Raw genomic sequence first — 27,130 nt, 5'->3', positions numbered from 1 at the left:
AAATGTCAATTCCAGTTTACAAATTTCAAGATTATCTAACTACTAAAACTAATATCATCCTTCAGCCCTATGCCCCGAGCATGCTGGAGATGCTTGGCCCGAGTCAGTCCCTTCGTGAGGGGATCTGCTGGGTTCTCATCCGATGATACCCTCTTTGCCACGAGGATTCCTTCTTCTATTCGATGTCTGATGAAGTGATATTTTCTGTCAATGTGTCTGGATCTCCCATGATCTCTTGGTTCCTTGGCTAAGGCAACCGCACTATTGCTGTCACAGAAAATCTACATTGGCTCCTTTATAGCTGGTACAACTCCAAGGTCTCCAATGAAGTTCTTTAGCCATATAGCCTCCTTTGCTGCCTCGCTTGCTGCTATATACTCTGATTCACAAGTGGAATCAGCCACTGTCTCCTGCTTGGAACTTTTCCAAGTAATTTCCCCTCCGTTTAGAGTAAAAACCCAGCCCGACTGAGAGCGGAAATTATCCCTGTCAGTCTGAAAGCTAGCATCACTGTACCCTACAACTCTCAAGTCCTCACTGCCACCGAGGGTAAGGACCCAGTCCTTAGTCCTCCGTAGGTACTTGGGGATATTCTTTACCGCAGTCCAGTGTGCCTTGCCAGGGTTCCCCTGATACCTGCTAACCATGCTCAAAGCAAAGGCTACATCACGTCGAGTACACGTCATAGCATACATGATCGATCCTACAGCTGAAGCATTAGGTATTCGACTCATTTCTGCTATCTCAGCCTCAGTACTAGGGCTTTGTGTCTTACTCAATCTGGCGTTACTCTGGATGGGTAATTCTCCTTTCTTGGAGTTATGCATGTTGAACCTTTTCAACACTTTGTCCACATAGGTGCTTTGACTAAGTCCAATTAGTCTTTTACTCATGTTTCTCAAAATCCTTATCCCTAGGATATAGGCAGCTTCTCCAAGGTCCTTCATAGCGAAACACTTCCCAAGCCAGGATTTTACTTCCTGCAGGGTTGGGATGTCATTTCCTATGAGTAGTATGTCATCCACATACAGTACCAAAAAGCTAACTATACACTCACTAGCCGTGATATAGACACAAGATTCATCTTCACTCCTTGAAAAGCCAAATTCTTTGACTTTCTCATCAAAGCAAAGTTTCCATCTGCGAGGTGCCTGTTTTAATCCATAAATGGATTTCTCGAGCTTACACACTCTACTGGGGTACTCTGTACTGACAAAACCCTCTAGCTGAACCATGTAAACATCTTCAGCCAACTTTCCATTAAGGAAAGCGGTTTTGACATCCATTTTCCATATTTCATAATCATGAAATGCAGCAATGGCTAACAGAACCCTAATAGACTTAATCTTGGCCACTGGTGAAAAGGTCTCATCATAATCAACTCCCGGAGTTTGAGAATAACCCTTTGCAACCAGTCGTGCCTTATAAGTGTGTACATTACCATCCATGTCGGTCTTCTTCTTGAAGATCCATTTGCACCCAACTATCTTACGATCAGGTACATTGTCAACCAAGTTCCAAACTTGATTGTCATACATGGACTGTATCTCGCTATCCATAGCCTCTTTCCATTTAGCAGCCTCAGGGCCTGCCATGGCTTCCGTGTAGTTGTTAGGCTCATCCAGATTTACCAGTGTATTATCACTGATAAGTGTCTCACCTTCTGCAGTAATATGAAAACCATAATAATGCTCAGGTGCATTCCTAACTCTGGTGGAACGCCTCAGAGGTATAGATTCTTCAGTCGGCTCAACAGGAGTTTCCTCCTCAGGTTGAGGGCTAGGGTTTGAGGTTCCTTCACCACTTGACTCTTGAATTTCCTCAAGGTCAATTTGCCTCCCACTGTCTCCTTGGCTCATGAATTCTCTCTCTCGAAAGAATCCTCTTCCTGCTACAAAGACCACATTATCACTGGGTCTGTAGAAGATGTAACCAAAGGATTTCTGTGGGTAGCCGATGAAAATACACCTTTCGCTTCGGGGTTCGAGCTTATCGTGAGTCTCGCGTATCACGAAAGCCTCGCAACCCCAAATCTTGATGTGGTCTAGATTGGGAACTTTTCCAGTCCACACCTCGTGAGGTGTTTTGGCAACCTTCTTTGTAGGGACTAGATTAAGGATATGGGCGGCAGTCTCTAAGGCATACCCCCAAAATGAGATTGGTAGCGAAGCTCGACTCATCATGGAACGAACCATGTCCAACAAGGTCCGATTGCGCCTCTCAGCTACACCATTCAACTGTGGTGTCCTAGGAGGTGTCAATTGTGAGACAATCCCACATTCCTTAAGATAGTCAAGGAACTCAGAGCTAAGATACTCACCACCACGATCGGATCGAAGCATCTTAATGTTCCTGCCCAACTGATTCTCCACTTCTTGCTTAAACTCTTTGAATTTCTCAAAGTTTCTGACTTATGCTTGATTAGGTAGACATATCCATATCTACTAAAATCATAAGTAAAAGTCACATAGAACCGATTAGCATCTCTTGTGGCGGTTCTGAAGGGTCCACACACATCCGTGTGTATGAGGTCCAACAAACCTTCACCCCTAGCACAAGTGCCAGTAAAAGGTGACTTTGTCATTTTACCAAGCAAACAAGATTCACAACTATCATCTGACTTTAGGTCAAATGACTCCAAGACTCCATCCTTTTGGAGTTGGCCTATGCTTTTCTTGCTTACATGTCTAAGACGACAATGCCATAAGGATGCTTTATCTAAGCTAGTGGAAGAGTTAATACACAATACATTATTTCCTAGATTATCTATAACAGATACAGTTTCATACACGCCATCACAAGGTAATGCTTTAAAATAAAGAACATTATTAAAGAAAGCATCAATACTACCATTATTATTATCAAAATAAAAGGTAAAACCTTGTTTATACAATGCATGAAAGGAAATAACATTTCTTTCCATTTCTGGCGAATAATAACATTTATTCAAATATAATGTAAACCCACTATTTAGCACTAAGGAATAAACTCCTATCTTGGTGACAGGTGAAGCTTTCCTGTTTCCCATGATCAAGTTTATCTTTCCCTGCTCCACATTCTCACTTCTTTTTAGTCCCTGCAAATCACAACATATGTGAATACCATAACCTGTATCAAGGACCCAAGACTTAGAATGAGGTGAGTTATTAGACAATATAGTGTATATACCTGCATGGTTGGGTTTTACTTTCTCATCCTTCAAATCTTGCTGGTACTTTGGGCAGTTTCGCTTCCAGTGCGACTTTTCATGGCAATAGAAGCATTCAGCCTCATTAGGGTTAGCAGAAGGAGTGACAAAACCTTTCTTGGTTTTGCTTGAAGAGGAGCCTTCAAGGGTCTTACCCTTGGTACCCTTAGAAGGGTTCTTTCTCTTCTTCCCTTTGCCATGCCCGATTGCCAAGACATTGGCCGCAGTTGGAGTAGGAGTAGGAGTAGTAACAACCGACTTACCCTTTAGACCACTTTCGGCGGTCTTCAAGAGTCCTTGAAGTTTGCTGAGGGTGACTTCTTCCTTGTTCATGTGATATGTCATGCGGAATTGATCATAACACGATGGCAAGGAGTGCAAAATGATGTCTATTGCTAACTCCTCAGGGAAGTTCACATCTAGCTTCAGTAAACGGTCCACATACCTTTGCATTTTCTGCATGTGGCCCGTGATGGGTTCACCATCCTTCATTCGGGTTGTTATCATGGAGGAGATTATTTCATATCGCTCTTGACGAGCACTTTGATGGTAGCGGTCCATCAAGTCCTGGTGCATCTCAAAAGGATAATAGTCCTCATAGGACTTTTGGAGCTCGGCTGTCATGGTGGCCATCATGATGCATGCCACTTTTGTAGCATCTCTTTCATGTACCTCATATTCAGCAAGCTCTTCAGGAGTAGCAGTTGGCTCGGGTACCTTCAGCTCCTTGTCGAGAACATATTCTTTGTTCTCATACCGAGTGACCATCCTGATGTTTCTGATCCAATCTGTAAAGTTGGACCCATCAAAGATGACTCTCCCACAAAGATTCATGAGAGAGAAGGAGCTAGTAGGGTTTGAGCCAAAAGCATTGTTATTGGAAGACATCTGAAAAGAAGAGGGAATAGATTAGATTAGATATAGAGATAGTCCTTAACAAAACACCCAAATGTAATATTAAGGCTAGGACCCAACACAATATTTTATAACTTATAAAAGGGATGCCGTAATCTAAGCTATAAGATATTTGAAGGTAGGTGAATGACGATTCACCAATTTCCACCATGAAAAACGAAATATTTAATTAGGTTTTAATTGGTTCAGAAACTCCTAGATTCTTTGAGATTCATTGAACTTTCTTCAATGACATGTTTCAATCTCGAGTGTGCCCTTCAAGTTTTGTGATTGGGATGCCGAGGATCACAAAACAAGGTGTGAAGTAACCATGCAAATTACTTGGTACCCTTAATGTATTACCCCTCAATCGATGTGCCGGTTAACCACACACATTCCATCGATATTATGATAAACATTAAGTCACCCTTTACCTACCTTCTTAAGTTCAAGTTAGTGTGCCGGTTAACCACACACGCTCCACTAACGACTTAAACAAAGTGTAAAGTGTAATTTCATGGATTAGCACCTTATTCACATTTTCCTAAAATAACTAAGATTGGGAATTCAATAAAGTTTAGTTACTTTAGTATTATCATTATACTTTTAATGAGAATTTATAAGTCCTTGTCCTACCCGTTCGGCTAACGACCCTCCACCGATCAAGAAAGCGGTGGGTGAGAGTGGACACCCATTAAGTTGTCATTTTATAGGCAACAACCTTATACCCCCCTTATAGACCGGCTTCGTGAATGAGGCGTACTAGCGGTAAGACGACTTGATCTTATACATATATAAATATTATTAAACTTATAATATTATAAAGTATAAGGGTTGAATTTTAACTTTTAAAATTCTAGGGGTTGGAACTAAAGTTTTTAATATGACTTTACATGTTCCAAAACTTGAGGGCAAGTTTTGTAAACTTTCAAAACTTTTCATTTCTCATAACTTATGAGTTAATGGTTATTAAAAATGAAGACTCTTTTATTTTTTGTAACCTATGTGTTCTTTTAATGGTTATTTATAAATGTGACTTTTGGTTATCCATAACTTAAGAACTAGTTATGGACTCCATTAAAACACATAAAGATCAAGAATTAATCTAATCAATTATTAGCACATAATTTCTATGATCTTCTAAACTCATATGTTTATGAATGTTCATATCAAAAATTTCAAGAATCGTAAGTACATATACAAAACTTGAAATTTCGATACGAGCCTTTGAACAAAACTTCGATTTTCAAGTTTTTTTTTTTTTTTGCATCAAGTATCAAATAAACAAACCAGGCTTTGATACCACTGATGGGTTTTCAGCATTCTAACACTCCTATGGTGTACATGCAACCCTAGAAACCTTGGATCTATGTTTGACTAAGATACATGCAAATAATTATTTTTCCAAGGTTCTTATCCTAACTAGCATGGCATGGGGTACTTGAATCAAATAAAACTAGTAGAATTACTTACCTTGTAGTAGTAGTTGATTGCTTGGAGTTTGAGAGCCTAGCACCAATAATGTGGATGCCTCAAATGGAAGTCACAAATCACCACAAACTTGGAAACTTGAGAGAATAGTCACAAACTTCTTGAAATCGGCCCTCTTAGTTTACACACATCAACTAGTGCAATTTCAAGAACCAAAGCCTCCTTTATATAGTGTAGTGGATTAGGGTTACATCCATGTAAACCCTAATACCCATGTCTTTTCATTTCCATGAGATCCATGGGTTAAAGCTCCATGGAGTATCCATGGACTTTCCATGCAAGCCTAGCCCATTCCAAATAAGCATTAGCCCACACTATATAAATACAAGAGCCCATATTTAATTAGTCATACTTTTGATCTCTAAATTAATTCTAAATTAATTATAGATCAATACTAATTAAATAATATGATTTTATATTAATATATTAGGACTTATAATATATTTATAAATCATAACTTATACTATTCTCAAACGATTATCCATAAATTGTTCGGGTGAAGTGCAACCCAAATGGACCATGTCGGGTCGGGTCAAGTACATACCAAATATAGTTATGGACTTAGACACAATATCCAACAAGCCGGCCAACCCTAGAAAACTCATGATCTCGGTGGGAGATCTCGGCACCTCCCAACTCATCACTGTCTCGATCTTGGCCGGATCGACCAATATCCCCTTCTGATTGACGAGATGCCCCAAGAACTGGAGCTCTCGCAACCAGAAATCGCACTTGGAGAATTTGGCATAAAGCCTCTCCGTCCTTAATACCCCGAGAATCTCTCTCAGATGCTCCTCGTGCTGCTCTCTAGATCTCGAATACACCAATATATCATCGATGAACACGATCACCGAACGATCCAACATTGGTCTACACACCCTGTTCATGAGGTCCATGAATGCTGCTGGTGCATTGGTGAGCCCGAAAGGCATCACCACAAACTCGTAATGTCCATAACGAGTCCTGAACGCCGTCTTCTGGATATCCTCATCACGTACTCTCACCTGGTGATATCCAGACCTCAGATCAATCTTGGAGAACCAAGACGCTCCCTGCAACTGATCGAACAAATCGTCGATCCTCGGTAATGGGTAACGGTTCTTGACCGTCAACTTGTTCAACTCCCGGTAATCAATACACATCCAGTGTGAACCATCCTTTTTCTTGACAAAAAGGATCAGCGCTCCCCATGGTGAGCTACTCGGTCGAATAAACCCCTTCCCCAGCAGCTCCTGAAGCTGTGAGGATAACTCCTGCATCTCCGGCGGCGCAAGGCGATAAGGCGCCTTGGCAATAGGCGCTGCCCCCGGAACCAAATCAATGCGGAACTCTACCTGCCTCTCAGGAGGCACTCCCGGCAACTCCTCGGGAAAAACATCCGGGAACTCACGCACTATCGGAACGTCATCCATCGAACTTGGCCTCCCAGCGGCCTCTCGTGTATCCAGCACATAAGCTACGAACCCTTTGCAGCCCTGCTGTAAACTCTGCCTCGCTCTGGCAGCCGAACAGAATGCTGACCCGCCTCGGGTTCGCTCGCCATAAACTGTCAGCACTCCCCCACTAGGATCTCGAGTCGTCACCAACTGTCGCTCGCAGTCTATCACAGCCCCAAATTGGCTCAGCCAATCCATACCCACGATAACACATACGTCCCCCATCGCAATCGGGACCAGATCTATCGGAAACTCGACACCGAAGATCTCGAGTACACATCCTCGAATCACGTCCGTGGCATACACCGCTCGCTCGTCCGCTATGGAAACCCGCAGAGGTCGACCCAACGCCTCTCGTCTGCTACTGATGTGCCGACTAAATGCTATCGACACAAATGATCGACTCGCACCCGAGTCAAATAACACTAAGGCAGGTACATAACTCACAAGAAAAGTACCTACGCATATCATCATATAAGCACAATATCTCATAACTCAGCATAAATAAATGAAAGAATACGTACCAGCCACGACATCAGGCGCTGCGCGGACCTCCTCCGCTGTCAACTGGAAAGCTCTCCCACGAGCCCTCGGTGTCTTGGCCTTCGCTGGCTGGGTCTCAGTAGCTCGAGCAGCTGGCGCAGATCCCTGCGCTGATCCCTGCAGTAGCTGTGGGCACTCGACCTTCCGATGGCCGGTCTGGTTGCAATGAAAGCAAACCGTGAACCCCTTGGGGAAATCCCTCGCATAGTGCCCCTCCTTCCCGCATTTGTAACATACCCCAGCTCTGCACACTCCCTCGTGGCTCTTGCCGCACTTCCCGCAAGTGCGGCCCTTCGAACCCCCAGATCTCGAATCAGCGGGCTTTGCCCGCTTGGCTGCCGGTTGCGCCTGTGCTGGTCGCCTGTCGCCTGTCCCTCCTCTGAGACTCGGCCTCCTCCCTGACCTGAGTCTCCAGCTCGATCTCTCTCTTCCGGGCATTTGCCTGGAGCTCGGCAAATGTCCGGTACGACGAGTTCGCCACGAACTCACGGATATCCCTCCTCAGAATGCTCAAGTACCGGCTCATACGTGCCTGCTCAGTCGACACGTGCTCAGGGCAAAACAACGCCCTCTCATGAAACATCCTCGTAATCACTGTCACAGACTCAGTTCCCTGCTTGAGGGACAAGAACTCCTGGGCTAGACGTTCCTTCTCCACAGGGGGAACATACTCATCTCGAAACATCATGGTGAACCTCTCCCAGGTCACCGCAGTCAGCTCTGCCGTAGTGAAGTCTGCCGTCACAAACTTCCACCAGTCCTTCACTCCCAAGCGAAGCTGGTTTAGCGCAAACCGAACCCTCAGATGCTCTGGACACGAGCAGGTGTAGAAGCATCCCTCGATATCAGAATTCCACCTCATCGCAGCAATCGGGTCTTGCGTCCCATCAAACTCTGGTGGCTTCGTGTTGCTGAACTCTCGGTACAGCAACGAGTCACCTCCCTACGGCCTGGCAGCAGCAACAGCTGCGGTGGCCGCAGCAACAGCAGCCTCAGTAAGAGCGGCGTACCGCTCATCAAAAGTCTCGATCAACGTGGTCTTGATAGACCCGAACATCTCTGGTATCTCAGCTCGAATGGCCGCAACCACCTCCTCATGAATCAATCTACGGATCTCCTCATCACTGGTACCACTGGTACCACTGCCTCCTGGATGGTGGCGCGTCCCAACCATGATGTCTCTGAAATATAACATAAAAGAAATCAGAGATTCGCTCGAGTATACTCGTACTCGATACTCAACCCTACTTGCTCTTTAGTACCCTAAGGATTCTTACTTAGAGTGCGCACTGCTCCGGTGTCTTCAGTAGTACGGGCCCTATACTACCGTCCACACCGCATCAGTATTCACCCTAAGTCCTCCTCCTTGGGTCCCAGATCACAAGTACTCTATATCTCATTGGCATAGGCTACCCTTCGGTAGACCTCTCATCAGCTCCTCACTGCTACCTACTCGCTCTCAAGCATCACATAGCAGCAAAATCCTTCCTAGGCTAAGGCATCACAAATCAGGCCACTCTAGTCCTAATATGAACACCTAGCCTACTCTAGCATGCATATCATATCATAACATATCTCATAACATATAATGTAAGGGTATTTTGGGAAATCACCGTTCGGGCGCTGGCCGATCGTACACACTACTTCCTTCTGCCTTTCTCAAAATCTTTTACTCCTTTTAGAAAAATTGTTTATTTTATGAAAACTTTCTCAATTCCTCAGTTTGAGTTCAGTTTCATCCGAAGATGCACCCGAATCCCTCAAACCAAGGCTCTGATACCAACTTGTAACAACGTGAATTTTCAAAACAATTTTTCATTTTAAAACATACTTTCATTCGTACGATAATCATCAAAACATAATGTGTCCACTGTAACATAACAAAACATGTCCCCAGATCTCATATACATAAATCCTCTCAGTGTGTACGAATCATGCCGGCGCCTTCCCGCGATCCTCGTTAGTACCTGAAACACATAACACAACAACTGTAAGCATAAATGCTTAGTGAGTTCCCCAAAATACCACATACACATATTAGCCACTCGAGGCTACAACTCGGTAGGACCCTCTGGTCCGATTTGTCTCAGTGGAACCCTCCAGTCCCATGGCTCGTTGGACCCTCTGGTCCGGTCTGGGTGAGAACCCTCTGGTCTCACTACTCGTTGGACCCTCCGGTCTGGTCTAAGTGAGAACCTTCCGGTCTTATAGTTCGTTGGACCCTCTGGTCCGGTCATAATATAGCACGGTTCGTTGGACCCTCCGGTCCGGTCTAAATATCACACAATATAATACACATCACATATCACACATAAAATGCATAACTCAAGCAAGCACATAAAACCCTCTGGTCACACATAATTACCACTCTAGGTAAAGTATAGTGAGAAGACTCACCTCGTATGATGTCTAGTAACTCACGTGCTCGATATCCCTGAATCTCGAAACAACGACCTAGCCCCGCCTAATCATATAAAGTAATTATTTCAAATCATTAACGGCTCTCAAGGCTAGACTACATCCCTTTTCTACAATCCTACAGAAGGGTAAAAGACCATTTTACCCATCCCTGACCCAAAGTCCAAATGTTGACCAAAACCCTAAAAGTCAACAAAATTCAACTCTCCGGGTTACGCTGCGCGTACCAAACCTGTACGCTGGGCGTACCCGGCAACCTCACAGAATCGGGGAATGCAACCCCCTAGGCCGCGCGTACTGGGATTACGCCCAACGTAATTCCCAGTTTCAGACTTCTTAGCTTTTAGGGTCTTAATCAGTTAAGACTCACGTCCAACTTCTAGATCCGACCTTTTCTAAACCTCTTAATCCATAAAGTTGGTGACTTTAAGCCTTTGCATGGATGGACAAGTCACTAACACCCATAACATTCCATTTCCCAACTCTAGAAAGCTCATAACTCAAGCATGACTTCATAACAACGACCAAGATGGAAACTTTATGGATCTATAACTCATATATCACTGAAAAAGGACAGATCTAGGTCTATGGAGTCCTTTGTGCTCATAAAGTCTCCACCTTTGGGACCTTAACCCTAGAAATGGTCCATGAAGCACAAATCAAAATAACAAGGAAAGCTTTGAGCTTTATACCTCCAAGTGAAGCTCTTCCCTCTGTAGAACTCAGATCCAAGGCTTGCACTCCAACTTCTAGCCTTCACAAGAATCTCCTCTTCTTCCTTACTAACACACAAAGGCATTTTAGTTCCAAAAACACTCACACAAGCTTAGAACGAAGGTTGGCTCTCTTTTAGGGTTTCATTCACTCAAATGATGGCTGAGGATAAGGCCATAACCTTCTTTATATAGGGCTCAAGACTAAATTAGGGTTTTGCATCTGGGCCGGTTACGCCCAGCGTAACCTTTGTACGCCCAACGTACCTCTAAGGGTCCGCGTCCATTTCAAGCGCATGAGTACGCGCAGCGTACCCTTGAGTACGCCCAGCGTACTCATTTGCTACAACTTTTCACTCAAGGGCTAACTTTGACAATTTGACAAAAGAGAAGGGTTAAATAGCTGTACCTGAATTTCGGGATGTTATAGATCATTAAGATTCATCAAAGGAAAATCAGCTATAGAGAAGTCACAAGCTACATTCTTGGCTCTGACAACATGAAATCTATAATTCTGCAATACCCCTTCGAATAAAACATCTTTCGAAATATTGAGAACTTTCACTATCTTCGCCAATGACCAAATACTCTCATGTATTTTACCAAGTACTGCATGACATCTGAGCTTCAATCTTTTTTACTCTTCCTTATCTTCAAACTTATCCACAATTTGATATTGAGCTGAAATGAACATCATTCCATTGATAGGAAAATCCAACTGACTAAAATCAGTATTTTCCGTATCAAAGCTCTTTTTAGGAACTTTCTCAAAATCATGCATGATTCCATTGAAAACTATAGCTTCGATAGTCTCGTAACAATATGGCTTTGTTGGATCACCCTTCTCAAGACCAGGAGGATCACTCTGTCTTTGTCTTAGAATGCTTTGAATCTGTCTTTGTTTCTCCATTTCCTTTTCCAAAGCAATCTTCTTTTCTTCTTTAAAAGATCAATCTGGATACCCTTCCCTTTGCCTTCCATTTCTTCTTTCGATAGAGGTGGCTTCGAACTTGAACCTCCAGCAGTTGAACCAATGACTACACCTTTTGTTAATGGCTTTGAAGTGACAATAGTTGAGGTTGTTGTTAATGTAGACTTGGGCAACGAAGATGGAATTTGTGTACTGATTACTTTCCCCACAACTTTTCCACTATCACCATCTTTTGATGAACCAGTAGCAGTGTGACATCCCCAAATTTCTCGTCCAGAAAAAACCGATTTAGTTTATTCTTTTAAAATAAAATCGGCGTGATCTTCCAAAAGATGTTGCAGAATTTGTCCCCAAAACAAAATTTGATAAAAATTTATCAAAGCATTTCTTAAAGAAATATATTTTCATTATATAACAAAACCTCGGGATGTCATGTTCCGATACAGACCAAAAGCATAAACAGTATATTATAAGCCTTACAACAGTTATTTACATCTACTTGCCTATAATCCAAAAATCCCTCGCCATCATCCAAATTATGCTCTGGGTCCACTACCTGTAATACAGAAAGCTGAGTGGGTCAGGCTTGGGAGCCTGGTGAGCATATAGGGTTTTCAACCCACAAATAATAATAAATTTATTAATTTCATCAACCAACAATAAATTTATTAATTTCATCAACCAAAAATAACCCTGATTACCCGTTCCCGTTATCCTCACTTTACGTCCCTAAACACCTATCGTAAGGGACCTAGCCTAAGGATTTTCATCGGGGCAACAACACTGCTTTAGGGATTCCTCAGCAATTTATGTCAAATAAGGCAACCATGTGGGGGATGAAGTATACCGGTGAACACTAAGTTCAAAAACACCTACAGGTTGCGATCCTGCTAGCGTTCCACTGGACTGTCTAAAAAGGTCTGTGGTCGTCATCTATACTCCTCTAGATGACTGAAACAACAACAATATCGAGGCCTCTCATCATTTTAACACACATAAACTATTTCCTCTACCCATGTTTTACCCAACATATTTGTAGATAAAAATACATATACAGTTTAAAACTTGTATAAAACATCTATTCAACACCCATCTCAAATAAACAAACAATATAATTACACATAGCACATATTTTATAGAAAATATTGCATAGCTATGTGTAAGATGAAAGTGACTATACACTCACTTGATAAGACGATGATTGGACAGCACTTCGTCGCTTAAAATAATGTTTTTCGATGAAACTGGGATGTTTTCTCAAAAACCGGGCTTCACGCGGGCAGAGTTTCGTCTCGAAAAACTATTTTCTCGTGATCTTCGGGCTCTCCGGGGTTGCTTACGATGCTAGGATGATATTCTAGGCTTGGGGGGTTTTAGTGTAGCTTGGAAGAGACTAGAAGGGTGAAAGAAGTAAAATTTTCTAAACAAAATCAGGCAGCCTCGCATCCTATTTATAGGAGACCGAAGCACCTAATTACGCTGGGCGTAATTCTTCGGTACGCGGGGCGTACTGCCTCGCAAATCTCTTCGTTGGGCCTACGAAGTGGATCAGCTTAGACGCGTCAAGGCTATGACACGTGTCTCTCATGCAAAGGAGTAGGGGAGGTGATGGACTCCGGATCACTTACACGAGTACGTTGGGCGTACTGCGGTACGTTGGGCGTAGTCCTTCGGACCAGCCTCGAAGTTTGTGCCCAGAACTTCAAAAATTCGTAACTTTCACATACGAACTCCGTTTTTGACGTTCTTTATATCCACGAGTAGGTGAAACTATGCTCTACAACTTTCGTTTAGACTCCATCGGCTAATTTTGACTTTATTTTTAAAGTTATATTTTGAACAGGCCGGGACAGGAAAAGTCCGTTAAAAATTCATAACTTCTTCATCTGACGTCCGTTTTCGTCTGTCTTTTTACCGTTGAACTACTATGAACAAGATCTTCAATTTTTGTTTAGGTTGTTTCGGCTAAAAATCACTTGATCAAAAATTCGAGTTTCCGGCTGCATACTGTTATGCCAAATCTTAGAAAATTCATAACTTCCTCATACGAAATCAGATTTGGACATTCTTTTTATGCACGCTCTCGGTTTAACGTATACTACGACTTTCATTTAGATCACTAAGGCTAAAAAGCACTTTATCGTAAACTCACTTTTTACGTCACACAGCGTCGTGCCGGTTCTGTAGCGAAACTTCGACAAGTCATAACTTCCTCATTATAACTCGGATTTCGGTATTCTTCATATCTCCGGAATCCATGTTTCAACCACTATAACTTTCTTCGTAGATATCAGGTTTAACATTTATTTTCGACGCTTATTTTTATCGTTAACTTATTAAATCATAATAATTAAGTATAAAACACATAATACTCAAATAATACATCTTATTATTTCGAAACAAATTACAAAGGTTGGCCTAGACTATTACATCAACATTAATTTCTAGCCTAGAAACACGGGCGTTACAATTCTCTCCCCCTTAGGATGATTTCGTCCCCGGAATCATACATCAGCAAACAAATGCGGATAGCGACTCATCATTTCACTCTCCGTTTCTCGGGTGAGATTTGACCCATTCGTATGTTTCCATCGCACAAGCACTAAATCGACCATCTTGCGTCGCAACTTCTTAGTCTTGTGGTCAACGGTTGCCTCTGGATCTCCGATTAACCTCTTGCTTTCATCCAACCTTAATTCAGAAATTGGAATTATGTCGGGAACTTCTCCCGTGAACTTCGTCAAATAACACATATTGAAAGTGTTATAAATACCATCTAGTTCTTCTGGTATATCTAGCTTGTAAGCTTGGTTCCCAATCCTTTGAAGAACTTTAAACGGTCCAATAAACCTTGGACTAAACTTTCCTCTTTTACCAAATCTTATAAGTCCCTTCCACGGCGAGACTTTAAATAAAACCGAATCTCCAACTTCGAATGTTATCCGTTGTCTTTTCTTGTCAGCATAGCTCTTTTGACGATCCTGAGCTGCTAACATCCTTTCCCTAATCACTTTCAGCTTTTCTGCAGTCTGATAGACTATCTCGGGTCCCATAAACTGCTTTTCCCCAGCTTCAAGCCAACATGATGGCGTTCGACACTTTGGTCCATACAAAGATTGATAAGGTGCCATCTTGATGCTCGAGTGGAAACTATTATTGTAGGAAATTCTACCAAAGGTAAATGTTCATCCCAGTTACCTTGGAATTCCAGGGTACATGCTCGTAGCATATCCTCTAATGTTTGAATCCTTCGTTCGCTCTGACCATCGGTTTGCGGATGATAGGATGTACTTAGACACAATTTCGTACCCAATTCCTCTTGTAGACTTCTCCAAAACCTTGACGTGAAACGACTATCACGATCTGATACAATCGTTAAAGGAACACCGTCAAGTCTCACTATCTCCTTCACGTAGGCATTTACAAGTTTATCCATACACAATTTTTCATTGGCTGCTATGAAGTGTGCACTTTTAGTAAACCAATCAACGACCACCCAAATCATGTCGTGACCGCTCTTCGTTCTGGGCAGTTTAGTCACAAAATCCATGGTGATGTCTTCCCGTTTACCCATGGGTACAGGTAAAGGTTCTATACTCCCATACGGTTTCTGTTGTTGTGCCTTAACCCTCGCACATGTCACACACTCGGCCACATACTATGCAACATCGAGCTTCATCGTCAGTCACACCCCCAAACCGGAACGGCGAAAACGTTCGGGGGCGGAGGACCTCATGTCAAGTATCACAACACATGCACTATAGAAATCAAAGTACAATAACCATTGCATTAATAATGCGTAAGTTTTTACATAAGTGTTCCTACATTAGATATTCGACATCAAAAGTAGATATAGTAAAAGACAAAAGACGCAGCACAACACTAGGCTGTCTTCTCAAAAGCTCAGGGAGTGTACATGTCTACTGGATTCCTGAGAATACAAGTTATTTTGAAAGAGAGGATCAGCATTTAAGCTAGTGAGTTCATAAGTATTAGTTATTGTTGCTTTAGTTTTAAGAAAGTGATTGTTTAAGTTCCAGAAAATCCTATATTTCCCGCTTTACAACTGAAAACTAGTTTTAATCCCATAAAACCGTTCTGTTTAAGTATTATTGTACTTATAATATAGTTTAACATAATTTTAACTCTCCATAAAATTATAAGAAGAATGGTTTCCGTTTTGTTTGTGAAAAGTAGTTTTAATCTCATAAAACCGTTCTGTTTAAGTAGTTTTAAATCCCCTAAAACCGTTCTGTAAAGTAGTTTTAAATCCCCTAAAACCGTTCTATAAAGTAGTTTTAAATCCCATAAAACCGTTCTGTAAAGTAGTTTTAAATCCCATAAAACCGTTCTGTAAAGTAGTTTTAAATCCCATAAAACCGTTCTGTTTTGTTTGTGGAAAATGATTAATACAGTAGTATTTCTTCAGAATACACTACCGGTGTAATGACTAACCTATAATTAAACTGGTTAATTAGGATTAAAATGTGATGAGGTTATAACCATACTAATTGACTAGTATAAATATGACGACCTTCTGGCGTCGAAACTGATGTGACATTTGTCACCCCTTGGCTTGCCTGCCAGACTAAAGCTAACAGTTGGGATGTAGGATTGTCAGTCCCGTATAGATCTATACCAGGAGACTCTGGTTACAAAACGCGACATGACAAGTATATTGCTATGTCGTGAAGTAGTATCTCACATTTTTGGTTTATCTAGTTTTAAGTAAAGATTTAATTTTATCCTTCTCTTAACAAAGTAGTTTAAACCTGGTATACTTATCTAGTAAAAATAGATTTCTCGTTTGTTCATAAATTATACCTATTAAAATTCATATGTTCTATCTAGTTAGCATGATGTCTCATGAATGTACCCCTTTGCTCAACGTGATACAAAGGTAACAATATTGATGGAAGTAACCTTTTATATTCCTATATGTATAATATATATTTAAGAAGGAAACGAACTTCGGACAAATAACCCCACCTTAAGCCCACATCCAAACAAGGAAAAGGAAATAAGGCAACTCATTAGTCCTAAGCCCTTTAAGTCTTATTTATATACCTATACATATATGAACATGAATTTAACAAATATAAGATAAAAGAGTTTATAAAACACTTTCAAAGAGTTTAACAGTATCAAAAGAGTTTAACATTGTTTAAAAAGAGTCTACATGACTTTAAAGAGTTTACATGACTTTAAGTCATTTTGGAAGTGTTTGGTAATCTTTTATTGTTAAAAATATATTTATAACATAAGAAAACTTTTGTGTGATTGATATCACATGTACATATTAACACAATTTATTTGTGTTCAACTTGCATTCCCCCCCTAAAAGCATTTAAAACCATTAAAAAGGTAGATTATAGGGGTATGAACTCACCTTATGTGAGTGATTCGATTGAAGACTTGGATAAGAGTGTTACTCCTACGAGTCCGGAGCACAAATGAATCCTAAATAGCATATAATGATACATATAGGCATGATATTAGTGATTATAACCACAAAGGGGTGAGGGAATCAACCTAGGATGCAAGAACAACTCACCAAAGGAGGGTTGGAAGCAAGTTAGAAGGTTGAATGAGGGTTCACGACCCAATGATGAATGGTTCACGGCCCACTTGAAAGTTCACGGTCCAATGATGAATGGTTCACGACCCTAAGCTTGAAGATCTTGAATTTCAAGATGAAAAGATGACGAATTAAGATGGAAGGTAAGGGCTTTCAAGTAACAACAAGAAGAGGGGTGAGTTACTTACGTTTTTGAGGAGATAGAAGGCCCTTTTGTGGATGACACTTGAGAGAGAACTCAAGTTCACGGATGGAAGGAGTAGAAATGAAGAGAAAATGAGCCAAAACTCATATATATGGCATGAGTTCACGGCCCTAGGATGGGTTCACGGCCGTGAACCTAGTTTGCGGCCGTGAACCACTTTTGAAGGTGTTCCTGGCTCGATTGCAACACACTGATCTCAAGCTAACACTTCCTAAGACTCAACCCTTGAGTGTACTAGGCTTAGAAACGCTCAAACAGACCCTTAACACAGTAAAAAGGTAACAGAAACAAGTCTGACTTTTGATTGATTAGATTGACTTACAAGATAGAGATTTCGGGTTGTCACATCATCCCCCCGTTAGAGGGAATTTCGTCCCGAAATTAAGTCTAAAGGATACACCTTGACGAAGGGAAAAGGTATGGATACTTACGTTTCTAATGATCCTCACGACTCCAAGTGAATTTGGGTCATCGCTATGAACTTTAAGCAGACTCTCACTATCGGGATAGGGATCTGATTAGTCCTAACGAATTCTCTGTCTAGGACTTCTACGGATTCTTCCACAAAGTTCAGATTCTTGTTTACCTCGATCTAATCGAGTGGGATAACAAGAGTCTCGTCGTACAACCAGTTTTAAAGATAAAGACGTGTAAAGTGGGGTGTATGTTATTGGATTCTCGAGGTAGTCGAGGTCTATAAGCTACTGGATCAACTCTGGTAAGAATCTCAAATGATCTTATGTACCTTGGATTTAGTATTCCACGCTTTCCGAAGCGTATCCTGCCCTTACGGGGTGAGACCTTCACATGCCGAGGTCACCAACCTGGAATTCCAAGGGTTTTCTCTTATCGAAGACGTAGCTTTTCTGTCTGACCCTGGGAGCTTCACGTCGCTCCTGGATTTGTACTCTCTTCTCGGTAGTTTCTCGTATGATTTCCGAACCAGCGAAGGTGCTGATAGGAATTTGGGTCTCTAGCTAGTTGTGTGTCACCTACTTTAGTCCAGTACAGAGAGGATCTGCACTTGCGACCATAGAAGGTTTCGAATGGAGCAACTTTAAATGCTAGCATGGTAAAGGACTCGACTAGTTGGTAAATGGGTATCCCATGCTTTACCAAAGTCGATGACATATGCTCTCAGCATGACTTCAAATGCTTGAATCGTCCTCTCATTCTATCTGTCGGTTTAAGGATGGTAGGCTATGCTCATGATTAGCCTAGTTCTCAGAGATTTCTAAAGTGACTGGCTGAACTGGGAGATGATTCTACTATCTCAAATGGAGATAACAGATATTGGAACACCGTGTAGTCTAACTAATCTCTCGAACACACGTTCTAGTTAACTTCTCTATTTTGCCTGTTTCTTTAAAATTGTAGGAAGTGCGCAGATTTGGCTAATCTGCCAACAATCACCCAAAATGGCATCAAGTCCACCTGTTGCCTTGGGTAACTTGATTATGAAGCCCATTGTAATCCGCTACCACTTCCACTTAGGTATCTCCGGTTGTTGTAGTAAGCCTGTGGGCTTTTTCTCTGAAGTTCATGATAAGACTCATACTTGGCTCATCCACCATCACCTCGTGTATACGAGTCGTATATAATTTGAATTGACAAAACGTTCGGATGGGTGGCTCTGCCCCAAGTCCACAACCAGACAAGGAACAAGAGATGCCGGAATCACACATCCTAAATCTTGTTGAGTCTAAATTATATACCACTGTTGCGTATACACTTAGCAGCGATAGATTAACCTAATAAATTCTTAGTCTCTATTCTTGAACTTGACCTACGGTGCAAGTGATCTTCCTATGAGATCTATTGGGGATACTTCAGTGGTTACTGACTTCTGAGACTTCTTTGGTGCTTTTCGCTTCAAGTTCTCTATCTACTGGGCAGGCTAGAAAGTGTGGTACCCCTCGCATGGGTACTTCTGAAGTTTTGAAGTGAGAGATGATATAAGGGTTTACGTTATGGATTGGAAGAATTTCAATCTGACGGATGATTAAGGAAAAAGTTCCTTTACACCGCATAGAAATTTTGCACGGTAAGGACCAAGCCAAACCATGTCGGATGATGATGTCGGAACACCTCGACGTAATAGACATTAATTCTATTTGGAATAAGTGATGACTAGGATGATGAACTATCCCACGTACATATGTTTTCAGTACCTTTAGTTTTATCCTTGGTGTTATTACTACGAACTCTATTGTACCGAAATTAACAAGTACAAACTAAACAAGGGTTCTTATAATTTGAAATAATGAACTTTCATGAAATGATCCCTACTAGGTCTCTCTCTATGACCGTTTGGTGTACATAAGTCATGTATAATTAAGATTGGAAGGACAGTTGACTGAGTGACCCTGCCCTAAATCCACAACCAAACAAGGAACAAGAAATGAGGCGAAATCACTCACTCTAAGTCTACAAATCTTAATTATAAATGGCCCTAATGTATACACTAAGCCATCATTGCTTTACCTGTTAGGGTTCCAAGTTTTATATGCATGTTGAGATTTGGTTCGAACGAGAGAGTAAGCATGATTATGATTAATTATCGGGGTTTGGAAGCGTACCAAAAATTATAGCAGGGCTCTTTGATGCTTCCCCATGCTCTAGGGTTAAACTCCTCCTGCTCCCACATCATTCTTTTTTGTTGGATAGCCCCTCTTGAAATGTCCTATTTCACCACAAATATGACATATTGGACTGGTTTCAACACTGGTGGTTGAAGTAAGGTACTCAGCCGAAATTCTATAGGAACGGGCAGTGTGTCCCTTCATGTTGCATCTATTGCAATGCGACATTCGGTAGACTCCATAATGATGGTAGTTGCACTTGATGCAGTGTGGGAGGTTTCCTAAGTACGGTGTGGTCGGTGTTGGGATAGAAGGGCCGATAGGGATATTGACTGCCCCAGTTTGTTGCCCTTTGGTAGGTCCTTGAGTGGAACTACTCCCTTTCTCGTTCTCAAAATTTCGTTTAAGGATATTAGGTTTGAGGTCCGGAGTGTCTTTACAAACAGGCACTCGTTGCTGTACTTGGTTATTACCACGATCAGGATTGCTGATAACATTTTCGCTAACATTTGCATTGTTAGCATTAAGATGGGTCATGACAGCTGCTACGGCTGCTGTGACTACAGCTTGAAACGTAGCCGAATCTATATGAATGATTGGTGTTTTGTCGGTGGGTTGGTTACGTTTCTTCGAAGGCATGATTCTGATACACGATAAGAAAATGAGCTCGTGAGCGACTATGGTTGACTCTATATGTATTCTAATCATTTATATATACATATAAATTTGTCGTTTTTCTATATTGTTCTCAATGATTCGCCCTACATCCCTATGATGCAGTCCTGGTAAAGAGTAGAAGTAAGTTTATAGAATGGTTATAAGACGAGTGTCATCCGAACTATGTTATCTTTGGTTGGTGGATATCATGTTCCAACTTTCAAAAAGATTTGAAAACAATTCATAACAGAGTCTACATAAAATAGACTTATGAACTTGAGAAATAATCACTCTCAATTGAGTTTTCATGATCCGATTTACTGTTATCAATCGTGATAGGAAAAGACGATAAGCTCAATACCTAATGTGAGTAATGTAATCACTAACTCACTAGGTTGCATTAATTATTAGTTATTACTGTGACAAAAAGGCACTCAAACACTTCGCATGTAACACGCGTGGTTTTCCTCTGTTCTCCGTTCTCTGGGCGGTAATGATTTGTTCTCTCCTGGTATCTATATGGTGTCCTTCTCCTCCGTAGGTATATTGAATTCCTGTGCCGTCTTACTTCCGATTCTGACACTGATCCCCATTACTTCATAATGAATAGTTTGAATCCCGGAAGTTCATGCGAACCTCTCATCGGTGCCCTTAATAAGGTAAAGGCATTTGGTGGTTTCTATAGTTTCTTTTACTCCTTAACTGTTTCCTTCTCGGAATCCTCCTAATGAATCTCTGTTGGATCCTCGTTGATTCCGCTATTGGTGTTGTGGTGATGTGGTTACATCTATCTAAGTGCTTTATACGAGAATGGGAATGTCTAAAGAATCTATGAGATTAATAAACATTAAATTTTTACGAAGATGATACTTTCTGGTCTTTCTATAATCATGAAGTGTGTACAGATTATATATATCCAGATCAAATAGACCTTCGAATAATTGATTCTACTCTAAAACCACAACCAAACAAGGAACAGGAAGTAGAGTGAAAATCATATATTCTAAGTCTATAAAATCTCAACTATATATAACCTTAAAGTATACACTTAGTAATTATAGACCTACCACAAAAGGTCTTTTTAACAATTCCCTAAAGTTATTTCTGGTACCTAAAATACTCCTATAGTATTTTAATTATATGTTTGATTCTTGAACTTTTAGATATATGAAGTTGATAAGTTTTCAATTCTGTTGTTATAGCATCCTAAAACACTCCTATAGTATTTTAAACTTTATGTTTGGTTCTAGTATTCCTTTATGTATATGTTTGGTAAGTTTTAGACTCGTTGCAACACCACTATCACTCCCAAACACATGTTGGTCATATCTCACATAAATATAGTTGATCAGGCTATATTGATCCCAGATTTGATTACATAACTGTCCAGGTTTAACTGTAATGTCCAACATCCAAAAACTTTTGTTTTGTTCTTCTTGTGATACTCGTTCTAGTATATATATTATGCATGTACTTATACTTTTATAAAATATTGTTATATTTTAAAGTATAACTCTTGGTCAGAGTCTTTTTATCCCAATGTGTTTATAGTTGTATATCTTTTATGACTGATATACTGAGTTCACTATAAACAATGCTCTGATACCAATCTGTCACACCCCCAAACCGGAACGGCGGAAACGTTAGCGGGCGTAGGACGTCATGTCAAGTATCACAACACATGCATTATAGAAATCAAAGTACAACAACCATTACATTAATAATGTGTAAGTTTTTACATAAGTGTTCCTACATTAGATATTCGACATCAAAAGTAGACATAGTAAAAGACAAAAGACGTAGCACGACACTAGACTGTCTTCTCAAAAGCTTCGGGAGTGTACCTGTCTACTAGATTCCTGAGAATACGAGTTATTTTGAAAGAGAGGATCAGCATTCAAGCTGGTGAGTTTATAAGTATTAGTTATTGTTGCTTTAGTTTTAAGAAAGTGATTGATTAAGTTCCAGAAAATCCTATATTTCCTGTTTTACAACTGAAAAGTAGTTTTATTCCCATAAAACCGTTCTGTTTAAGTATTATTGTACTTATAATATAGTTTAACATAATTTTAACTCACCATAAAATTATAAGAAGAATGTTTTCTGTTTTGTTTTTGAAAAGTAGTTTTAATCCCATAAAAGCGTTCTGTTTAAGTAGTTTTAAATCCCCAAAAACCATTCGGTAAAGTAGTTTTAAATCCCCTAAAACCGTTTTGTAAAGTAGTTTTAAATGTCATAAAACCATTCTGTAAAGTAGTTTTAAATCCCATAAAACCGTTCTGTTTTGTTTGTGGAAAATGATTAATACAGTAGTATTTCTTAAGAATACACTACCGGTGTAATGACTACCCTATAATTAGACTGGTTAATTAGGGTTAAAATGTGCTGAGGTTATAACCATGCTAATTGACTAGTATAATAACGACGACCTTCTAGCGTCGAAACTGATGTGACATTTGTCACCCCTTGGCTTGCCTACCAGACTGTAGCTTACAGTTGGGATGTAGGATTGTCAGTCTCGTATAGATCTATACACACAATGCCCGCTCTCCCTCCAGGAGACTATGGTTACAAAATGCGACATAAAAAGTATATTGCTATGCCGTGAAGTAGTATCTCACATTTTTGGTTTATCTAGTTTTAAGTAAAGATTTAATTTTATCCTTCTCTTAACAAAGTAGTTTAAACCTGGTATACTTATCTAGTAAAAATAGATTTCTTGTTTATTCATAAATTATACCTATTACAATTCATATGTTTTATCTGGTTAGCATGATCTCTCATGAATGTACCCCTTTGCTCAACGTGATACAAAGGTAACAATATTTATGGAAGTAACCTTTTATATTCCTATATGTATAATATATACATTTAAGAAGGAAACGGCCTTCGGACAAATAACCCCACCTTAAGCCCACATCCAAACAAGGAAAAGGAAATAAGGTAACTCATTAGTCCTAAGCCCTTTAAGTCTTATTTATATACCTATACATATATGAACATGAATTTAACAAATATAAGATAAAAGAGTTTATAAAACATTTTCAAAGAGTTTAACAGTATCAAAAGAGTTTAACAGTGTTTAAAAAGAGTCTACATGACTTTAAAGAGTTTACATGATTTTAAGTCATTTTGGAATTATTTGGTAATCTTTTATTGTTAACAAAGTATTTATAACATAAGAAAACTTTTGTGTGATTGATATCACAGGTAAATATTAACATAATTTAATTGTGTTCAACTTGCATTCCCCCCTTAAAAGCATTTAAAACCATTAAAAAGGTAGATTATAGGGGTATGAACTCACCTTATGTGAGTGATTCGATTGAAGACTGGGATAAGAGTGTTACTCCTACGAGTGAAGTTCCGGAGCACAAATGAGTCCTAAATAGCATATAATGATACATATAGGCATGCTATTAGTGATTATAACCACAAAGGTGTGAGGGAATAAACCTAGGATGCAAGAACAACTCACCAAAGGAGGGTTGGAAGCAAGTTAGGAGGTTGAATGAGGGTTCACGACCCAATGATGAATGGTTCACGGCCCACTTGAAGGTTCACGGCCCAATGATGAATGGTTCACGACCCTAAGCTTGAAGATCTTGAATTTCAAGATGAAAAGATGACGAATTAAGATGGAAGGTAAGGGCTTTCAAGTAACAACAAGAAGAGGGGTGAGTTACTTACGTTTTTTAGGAGATAGAAGGCCCTTTTGTGGATGATACTTGAGAGAGAACTCAAGTTCACGGCTGGAAGGAGTAGAAATGAAGAGAAAATGAGCCAAAGCTCATATATATGGCATGAGTTCACGGCAGGATGGGTTCACGGCCGTGAACCTAGTTTGCGGCCGTGAACCACTTTTAAAGGTGTTCCTGGCTCGATTTCAACACATTGATCTCAAGCTAACACTTCCTAACACTCAACCCTTGAGTGTACTAGACTTAGAAACTCTCAAACAAACCCTTAACACAGTAAAAAGGTAACAGAAACAAGTCTGACTTTTGGTTGATTAGATTGGCTAACAAGATAGAGATTTCGGGTTGTCACATCGTCGGCCACCAGTAGTAGGGTTTCAGACCCCTATACATTTTCGTGCTGCCGGGATGAATCGAGTACATGGTCTTGTGAGCTTCTTCCATCAGAAGATCTCTTATTCCTCCCGTCTTAGGTACCCAAATCCTATCTTGGAATACCTTCAGTCCTTGACCGTTTGTATCGAGCACAAACGTTTTGCCCAAACGTTCTTCCTTTGGGTCATTTTTCTCTAAAGCTTCTTCCTGAGCTTTCTTGATACTTTCTACCATTGTTGAGACAACTTTGATTCTTAATGCTCTTGGCCTTTTCTTGTCAAGACTCACTTTTCAGCTTAAATCGTCAGCTACAACATTTTCTTTACCAGGGTGGTAAAGGATTTCACAATCGTAATCCTTAAGCAACTCTAGCCAGCGTCGTTGTCTCATGTTCAATTCCTTCTGCTTAAAGAGATATTGAAGACTCTTATGATCAGTGAAAAGTTTGCACTTTGTGCCATAAATATAATGCCTCAATATCTTTAGGGAGAATACTACCGCTGCCAACTCCAAATCATGAGTGGGGTAGTTCTTTTCATGTTCTTTCAGTTGTCTCGATGCATATGATATCACCTTATCCCTTTGGGTCAGAACACAACCTAACCCAACTCCAGATGCATCGCTATAAACTGTGAAGTCTTCGAATCCATCATGTAAAGAAAGAATCGGTGCTTCACACAATTTCTTCTTTAGCTTCTCAAATGCTTCCTTATGCTTCTCACTCCAAGTATAAGTAGCTCCTTTGTGGGTCAAAGCTGTCAAAGGAGCAGCTATCGAAGAAAATCCTTGGATAAATCTTCGGTAATATCCGACTAATCCAAGAAAGCTTCGAATCTCCGTGGGACTCTTTGGTTGTTTGCCACTTTATTATAGCTTAAATATTAGCTGGGTCAACCATAATCCCTTCTTGGTTAACCACATGACCCAAAAATTGGACTTCTTGAATCCAAAAATCACATTTAGAGAACTTTGCATACAGCTTCTCCTTTTTCAGAACTTCTAACACTTCTGGTAGATGCTTGTCATGCTCCTGCTTGCTTTTTGAATAAATCAAAATATCATCTATGAACACTAACATGGATTTATCGAGGATGGTTTACAAACCCTATTCATCTAATCCATGAATGCTGCTAGAGCATTGGTTAGTCCAAACGACATAACGAAAAATTCATAGTGTTTATATCTTGTTCTGAATGCAGTCTTCTCAATATCCTGCTCTCTCACCTTTAGCTGATGATATTCTGACCTAAGATCGATCTTCTAGAAATAGCTCGAACCTTGCAGCTGATCGAACATGTCATCAATCCTTGGCAACGGGTACTTGTTATTTATTGTTGCCTTGTTCAGCTCTCTGTAATCTATGCACATTCTCATGCTCCCATCTTTCTTCTTTACGAATAACATCGGAGCTCCACAGGGTGATGAACTGGGTCTAATGAAACCATTGTCCAACAACTCCGGAAGTTGCGTCATAAGCTTATTCATCTTCGTCGGTGCTAATCGATATGGTGCTTTTTCTATTGGTGTTGTTCCTGGTAACAAGTCTATTCTAAATCCACTTATCTATTAGGGGGCAATACAGGAAGATTTTCGGGAAAAACTTCCGGATACTCACACACCACTGGTATACTTTGCATATCCTTTTTCTCCTTCTTGGCATCGATCACGAATGCCAAGTATGAGGTGCATCCTTTAGACAAACATTTTCTGGATTTCATTAAGGAAATGATTCCTGAATTCACTCTGTGCTTGTCTCCGTATACCATAAAGGACTCTTTTCCGGGCGGGTTTACCCTCACTATCTTATTCTTGCACAGTATCTCGACATCATTGGCGCTAAGCCAATTCATCCCTAGAACGATGTCGATACCATTCAACTCAATGGGTAATAGCTCCTTGTGGAATTCGTTTCCGTTTAATTCGATGAGAATATTCCTAATACAATCGCTAACATGTATGAATTTGCCACTAGCAACTTCTACAATTAGGGCATCATCAAGTTTTTCTATAGGCAATGCTAGTCTTTCACCAAATTTATGTGATATAAAGGAGTAATTGGCTCCGGAATCAAATAATAAATTGGCAGGAAATCCATTTACAAGAAAGGTACCTGAAGCGACATTCGCTGCATCCTTTGCGGCTTCCAGTGTCATCTAGAAAGCTGTAGCTTTTGGCTTTGGTGGGAGATTAGGCTTTGCTACATCGTTCTTCTTCGGGAAATCCTTCAAAATGTGCCCTTCTTCATGGCATCCATAGCACACTCTTTTGTTGGTTGTGCACTCGTTGGCGTAGTGCCATGGCCTTCCACATTTAAAACAAGTGACCTCCTCACCACATTTTCCAACATGTTTCTTCTTACCACTTCGCTTCGGCTCGACCTCCAAATTTCCTCGAACCAGACTTCGAGAACTTTCTCTTCTTG

This window comes from Lactuca virosa, chromosome 1 (assembly GCF_052849685.1).
Source record: "Lactuca virosa cultivar CGN04683 chromosome 1, Lactuca_virosa_CGN04683_v6, whole genome shotgun sequence".
Classification (NCBI taxonomy): domain Eukaryota; kingdom Viridiplantae; phylum Streptophyta; class Magnoliopsida; order Asterales; family Asteraceae; genus Lactuca; species Lactuca virosa.
This window is presented reverse-complemented; position numbering follows the sequence as displayed.